The sequence below is a fragment of the Tupaia chinensis genome, unplaced genomic scaffold, assembly GCF_000334495.1.
Source record: "Tupaia chinensis unplaced genomic scaffold, TupChi_1.0 Scaffold142833_1, whole genome shotgun sequence".
Classification (NCBI taxonomy): Eukaryota; Metazoa; Chordata; class Mammalia; order Scandentia; family Tupaiidae; genus Tupaia; species Tupaia belangeri.
Genome location: NW_006202678.1, coordinates 358,647 through 366,034, shown reverse-complemented (window position 1 = coordinate 366,034; position 7,388 = coordinate 358,647). Strand labels below are relative to the sequence as shown.

The following is a 7,388-nucleotide window of genomic DNA, read 5'->3' as shown; positions in this document are numbered from 1 at the left end:
TTATATACACCCTGGTGGGCCGTGATTGGTTGAATGAAGGATTGTAGAAGGTGGGTTATGATTGGTTGCTTTTGTGGACCAATCATGAGGTGCTGGATTATGCAAATCTGAGGGATTCTAAGCTCACCAATTTGCTATGGGAATTGGCCAATCAGAGTATGGTTTCGAAGGTCAGGTTTTTTTGAAGGGAACCAATTGTGGCCTTTATGGGAAGTAGCCAATCAGAGTATGGTTCTGAAGGTGAGGTTTTTGAAGGGGAGCCAATCATGGCCTTTGGCATGGGGTAATTGTTTGCTTTCTGAGAAACCGGTGATATTCGCTGGTGCGCAGCCTCCCACACTATACAAAAATATTATTGGATGTTATCTCCAAAAAAGTGTGTGTGTGTGTGTGTGTGTGTGTGTGTGTGTACATGTGTGTGTGCGTTTGTATATATACCTCCTCATAAGATGTTGAACGTAATGTCAAGAGAGTAGAAGAAAATAGGTAAAATAGGTAGGACAGAGTCAGAATATTGCAACATATCTCAGACCCAAATTCTGATCCTGAGTATGTGACTTTGGGCAATTTTTTTCCTCTGTTGATCTCCATTTCTTCATATAATATTTGGGACCTCAAATGAGATAATCTTTTCAGGTTTAACGCCTAAGACTTTTCTTCACTATTCTGATTGTGTAAGACTCCTGTTTAGTTCATGACGACGAAGCTGTGTCTATAGCTAAGGAATAAAACTCAGGCCCCTAGACTGCTAAATCTTTTTAGCATAATTGTTTGCATACACTTCGGTACTTGCAGAGGAGAAGAAATTTAGAGTCAAAAGGAGTGTCCTTGTCCATGGAGAATCGTTCAGAGAACTAGCATTGCTAAATGTGTTATTTTCTGGAATTAACCTCAATATTACCACACATGAAGTGAACACTCATTCTGACATTATTTTATACATCCAGTTAAGTATTTTTGACTCACTATATGAACTATCATCTACATAACTATATAAGGCTTTTTCCCAACTTGCAGGGAGAGTTGGAAACTGCAGTATACTCCAAAAACCTCAGAAATCATTTTCTAAATTGGATCAGCTATGGTTACATGGCTAGTCCTTCCTCCAATAACTTACTGTCTGGTAATTTTGGGCAAATGATTTAACTTTCTGTGACTCGTTTACCCTTCTATAGATTGGGAATAATAGTATCCATTAGAGATGATTGTTAAAATGATTGTCTAGGGCCAGCCCCATTGCCTGGTGACTAAGGCAGCTAGCTGGATCTCACCAGGCTGACTATGAAGTTCAAATTCTGGGCCTGGCAGTTTGATAAACACGTGAGGTGCATGTGTGTGTTTGTGTACCCAAAATTCTGAAAAGAGGGAAAGATAGAAGAGAAGGGATTGCAGCATGACCATGCCCCATAAGGCGTGCTTTCTTGCTTCCTCCCTTTCTTGGTCTCTCTCTGGTTAGTGCATGAACCCTCTGACAAACTTTCTAAAATAATAAAATGAGCACAGAAATTAATATATATATAAAGGACTTAGAATCATGTCTTTCTAGTTTACAGTGAGAGTAAAATAAAAATTAGTTATTATCATTCATTATTATTTACTTATCAGTGCAGTTGAGCCACGGGGAATAATATGGGGAGTTGAGCAGAAGGAATGAAGGAGGGACTCAACTTTTCCACTTTTTAAATATTCTCAGCTCTTCTGTTCTGTTCTCTCAGTACTTTAATAAGTCTTCATACACCCAAGAAGTAATCTAATTTCCTTTCATGTTTTCAAGTGCAAGTCCAGCCCTTAGTTTTAAAGCCATGAATTCACTGCCTTCAGGTTTTGTCATTGGGTTGGTCTATAGGTTCTTCATGGTCAACAGGATCACAAAATCATCCTGTTAGTTATCCTGACAAAACTAGATTTCACTGTGTAATTTACTTAATTCCATATCTCAATTAACAGCACCATTACTCCATCACTCACCTAGTCTATTATTATATGAAGACTTACCAATTCTATCAATATTCCATTAGTGTATGTGAATTTATTACTTCTTCTTTCCTTGCCCAGATGGTTACTTTAGATTCTTAGCTTGTCTCTCCAGCTTTAAACGATTCACCCTGTTAAACATTCTAGACACTGCTACCAAAATAATTTGCTAGGAAGCTTGCCATTCTGAATAACTAATTAAAGCCAAGTATTTTATTCTTTTATGTATTTTATTCTTTCACAGTACATACCCTGGATGTTTTCATTTTTATGAAGTCTTTCTTCAAAATTCCAGTAGGAATTGATAACTTCGTAGCTGGGTCATGTGAATACCTTTAACACTGTCAGCATGACACCATATCATATTTATATTTCCTTTTAGTCTGTGTGTTTCTTGATAGGAGAGTGTGAGTGAGTGTCTGTGTGTATCTCAGCATCTCACAGGTTTTGTGACTGTAGAATATGATCAACACTTGTTTGTTGAATTAAAGTAATAATCTGGATTTATAGGCATGATCTTTTTTCCTAACTAATGTGTAACCTTTTCTTAACTTTGCCTCGTTAGGTGTTATATTTTTTCAGCTCTAATTGTGTAATCTTTCTTCTTTTCTTCTCTTGAAACTGTAGAACCAATAAGAATGTATTCTCCTTATCTGAACATTTTTTTAAAAAAAGGAAACCAAAATGCATAAAAGATATATTCTGTTGCACTCTATTTGATCATAAAAATTTTAGAAGTCTTATTATCCTCTGATGTACTGAAAAGGAAAAGGGTTTGGGTATGGTGGATTTTGCTAATATCAATAATCTTATTTTTTTAAATTCATTACACAAATTAACCCTGATTTGCATTTGAGAATTGTTTCTCTTTTATATGTGAGATAAACTGCTCAGGATATTAAGTTCAATTGAGTTTACGTGGTAAGTTTGTGTAGGTAATGAAATTTGTTCTTAATCCCTTTTGGAACAAAATATCTCTATATATTATTGTGAAATATTATGTCTTAAGTGACTTACTTTATCTACTGGGTTTGAAAAATGTTTCAATTGAATATTGCTAAATAACAATTCTACCCTCAAATTTAGTTGAATTAAGTGAATTATTAAAATAAACTAGTTCTTAGGCCAGCTCATGAGCTGGTTGAGGTGGCTGGGTCTCAGACATGACTGTGTGGTCTCAAGTACTGGACCCAGCAGCTTAAGAAGCATGCTGGGCACCTGTGCATGTGTGCTCCAATCCCAAAAAGATGGAGAGCTGGAGGAGAAGGGATTGCGGCATGGCCATGTCTCATGGAGGGGTGCTTTCTTACTTTCCTCCTCTGTGTCTCTCTGACACACACTCTCACCCTCTAGCAAAAATAAAACAAATAAACAAACAAACAAAACACTTAGTTCTCTTTCCTACTCAGATCAGGAAAAGTATGTACAATATCACTAACTCTCTTAGCAAAGGAGAAGTTATTAGTGCTTTAGATATATGTTTACCAATATATTTTAAAGAAAAAAAATTTAATGCTTCTGTGTGGACTAGAACTTACAGGTAGACATTAGGAGATTTCATAAGTAAAAGATCCTCATGCTGGAAAGAATACAGCCTGTGTTGTTTGAATGAATTATCAGGGAGCAGCTGAAAGCCAGTGTGGAAAAGATGTGTATATAGAGATCCAAATTAAAAAAAAACAAAAAACAAAAAACAAACAAACAAAAAAAAACACCTAAATGATTGAGTGAGAGGCCAGCAGGTGCCATTGTGGTTAGAGTGCTGGACTCTCAAGTGTCTGACTGTGGTTTAAGTCCCAAATCCGGTGGCTTGAAAATCACACTAGCGGGTCAGCATGTAGCATGGTGGTTGGGGTGCTGGACTCCCACATAGTCAAAAGCAGTTCTAGTTTCTGACCCAGTGGCTTGAGTATCATATTGGGTGCATATGTGTGTGTGACCAAAATCCCGAGAGGAGAATGAAGAAGGATTACAGAGTGGCCATGCCCCCTGGGAGGTGATTTTCAGTTTTCCTCTTATTGTCTCTGTCTCCAGTGAGCACACACACCCTATGGCAAAAAAACAAACCAAACCAAACCAAAACAAAACAAAAAAACAAAAACAAAACCTCTTAATAAATAAATCATTGAATTAAGTTATTTTTATATTCATTTCGGTTCAATGACTATATTAATGTTTCCCTTACCCACATTTTAATACTTCTTTTTTCTCTTTCCTAATTAGGGTGTAATTAAAGAATCATTAGGTTCAAATTCTGGATACACAATTAGCCATGTATGAGAACTCGAACAAGCTATTTAACTTCCAAGAGTCATGATTTTTTTCATCAATTATGAAATGGAAGTATTAATACCTATCTTATAGGCTTTTTTTGAAGAGGGTTTTTAAAATTTTTTATTTTATTTTTTAGCTATAGGGCACATGCGCTCGTCAGAAAGACAGAGAGAGACAGAGAGACAGAAAGCGAGAAATCACCCCCCCAGGGGGTATGGCCATGCCACAATCACTTCTCCTCCATTCTCCTCTCGGGATCTTGGGCACACACGCACACACACCTGGCATGAGTTTAAGCCACTGGGTCCAGGACTCAAACCACAGTCGACTACATGGGAGTCCAGAGACATAGCCATTACGCTAACTGCTGGTCCTGTAGGCTTTTATAAGGCTTAACTAGATAATAATTATGAAAATTTTCTGTAAACTATAAATGTACCCTATCTTTTCCTTTTTTTTCTTTTTCCTTTTTTTCTTTGGCTTTCTTCTTAGTCCCCAATACTTCAAATGTGTCATTTGCTCTTCTCTGATTGTAAAACAAAAATCTGCTATTTGCAGTCAAGTTTCCAGCATTCAATCCTCAATCTCAGATACCACATCACTTTCTGGGTGATAAATATTTGTATGATTGTTTCATCAGCAGCAACACTTTTGTCCTTGAGAATCTGCTTGTAGATATCAGTGGAATTTGGTGTCTTGGGTCATGAATTTACAGTTCTCCTCCCACCCCCTTCCAGGAAAGCATCTAATGTCTATGGAGATAAAGAATTGTCCTTTGGTCACAGAGTTCCCTTGTTGGGCATCCCACACACAGAGGGGCAGGAGACCATGCTCTTTGTTGTGTTCCTGATCTTCTACCTTTGCATTCTGCTCATCCTTGTGCTGTGGTGTCCGATGCCTACCTCCACACCCCGATGTATTACTTTCTTTGCAATCTCCCTGTGCTTGACATTGGCTTCTCTTCTGTGAGCACCCCAAAGATGTTGGCCAACTTGCTAGTGAGAAGCCAAGTTATCTCCCTGGGGGGTTGCATGTTCCAGGTCTTCTTTTACCACATCCTGGGCAGCACCAACTGTCTTCTCTATACGGTGATAACCTATGACTGATTTGATGTCATCTGCTATCCTCTGCATTACACTATCATCATGAACCACCGGGTGTGTGCCCTCCTGGCTGCTGGTACCTGGTTTACCAGCTCCTTCCATGCCATGATTCTCTCAGCTCTGACCTTCCAACTGCCCTATTGTGGGTCCAATGAGGTGGACTACTTCTTCTGTGACATCTTTCCTGTAGTCAAGCTAGCATGTGGTAACACCCTTATCATCGAGACGGTGAGCTTCACCAACATTGGTCTCATGCCCATGACCTGCTTCCTGCTCATCTTTGCTTCCTACATCTGCATTGTCATCGCTATCTTAAAGATGCGCTCGGCTGAAGGGAGGCGCAAGGCGGCCTCCACCTGTGTTTCTCACCTCTCCATGGTTACTCTGTTCTTTGGGCCCTGTGTTCTCATCTAAACCCAGCCATCTTTGAGTGAAGTGCTGGTCAACCCTGTGCAGATCTTTGGGAAAGTAGCCACCCTCATGCTGCACCCCACCATCTATACCCTGAGAAACAAAGATGTGAAGGGATCCCTGAAAAAGCTAGCTGGGAGACAAATTGTGTCAGAAGGCAGTCACTAGTCAATTTGTGGGTGAAGCTGATTTCCCCTCCTCATTTATATATTAGACAATTTTTTAAAAAAATCTATTGTTGCCAGTTGTAAAAGTCTTTCTTCCCTTAGAAAGTCTGTGAAGCAATTCTGCAGATACAAACCTGTAAAATTATCCCCCTCTCACAAACTGGAGATGAGTAAACTTTCTCTTTAAAGGTCCAGATGGTAAACGTACGTGTATAATCTGCCACAAATACTTTTGTTATGCTTCTTTAAAAAAATTATTTTTTTTTGTATATACATTCAATCACATTGTTTAGCTTACAATGTGAGCATTTCAATATATGAACATTTCTCTCCAGTCCCGTTGATCAAAATATCTTCAACCGATAACACCGCACTTCTCCACCCCGTCAATGCTCTACCTCCATGTCCCTTCTCCAAATGTCCTTCGTTAGGCCACCTCCTCCATATACACCTCATCAGACATTCACACACATCTCTTGTGTTTGTACAACCGTTAGTCAATCAGTTTCAGTCATAGAGTGCAGACATTCGGTATATGTTAAGTGGGGACATACAATGTCTCATCTTCATAGCCTGACTTGCTTCACTCAGCAGTATATCCTCCATATTTTTCCACTTTCTGTCAAAAGTCAGGGTTTTGTTGGTTTTTATGGCTGAGTAATATTCCACAGAGTATATGTGCCACAATTTTTCAATCCATTCCTCCATATAGGGGTCTTCGGGTTGGTTCCATGACTTCGCAATCGACAATAGTGCCACAATAAACATCGATGTGCAAGCACTTTTCCAATGAAGAATTCTTCTGTCCTTTGGGTAGATACCAAGGAGTGGGATTGCTGGATCATATAGTAGATCTATTTGTAGATTTTTGAGGAATCTCCATATTATTCTCCACAGTGGCTGGACCAATTTACATTCCCACCAGTAGTGTAAAAGAGTTCCCCTTTCACCACACCCCCGCCAACACTTATCATTTTTTGTATTTTTTTTTAATCTTAGACATTTTGACTGGGGTTAGGTGGTACCTCATTGTTGTTATTATCTGCATTTCCCTTACGATGAGGGACATTGAACATTTTTTCATATGCATTTTGGCTATTTGTATGTCATTTTTAAAGAGTGTTTTTTTCAACTCCTTCCATTTTTTAATAGAGTTGATCATCTTTCTTGTGTATCTTTAGTTCCTTGTGTATTCTTGTTATCAGTCCCTTATCTGATGCAAAATTTACAAAAATATTTTCCCATTCTGAGGGCTGTCAATTCACACTAATTACTATGTCTTTTGCCATGCAGAAACTTCTTAGTCTGATGTAATCCCACTTGTCTATTCTGGGGATGATCAACTGTGCTTTGAGGGTCTTATTTAAGAAGTCTTTCCATACACCAATGTCTCCCAGAGTTTCCCCAGTGTTTTCCAGGAGCAGCTTTATAGTTTGAGGTCTTAGATTTAGATCCTTGA

At 38.6% G+C, this 7,388-nt stretch overlaps 1 pseudogene; it reads left to right on the top strand.

The window, feature by feature from the left end:
• The first annotated feature begins 5,162 nt into the window (after positions 1-5,162).
• LOC102474928 (putative olfactory receptor 10D4) lies at positions 5,163-5,930 on the top strand (annotated as a pseudogene).
• The last annotated feature ends 1,458 nt before the right edge of the window (positions 5,931-7,388 follow it).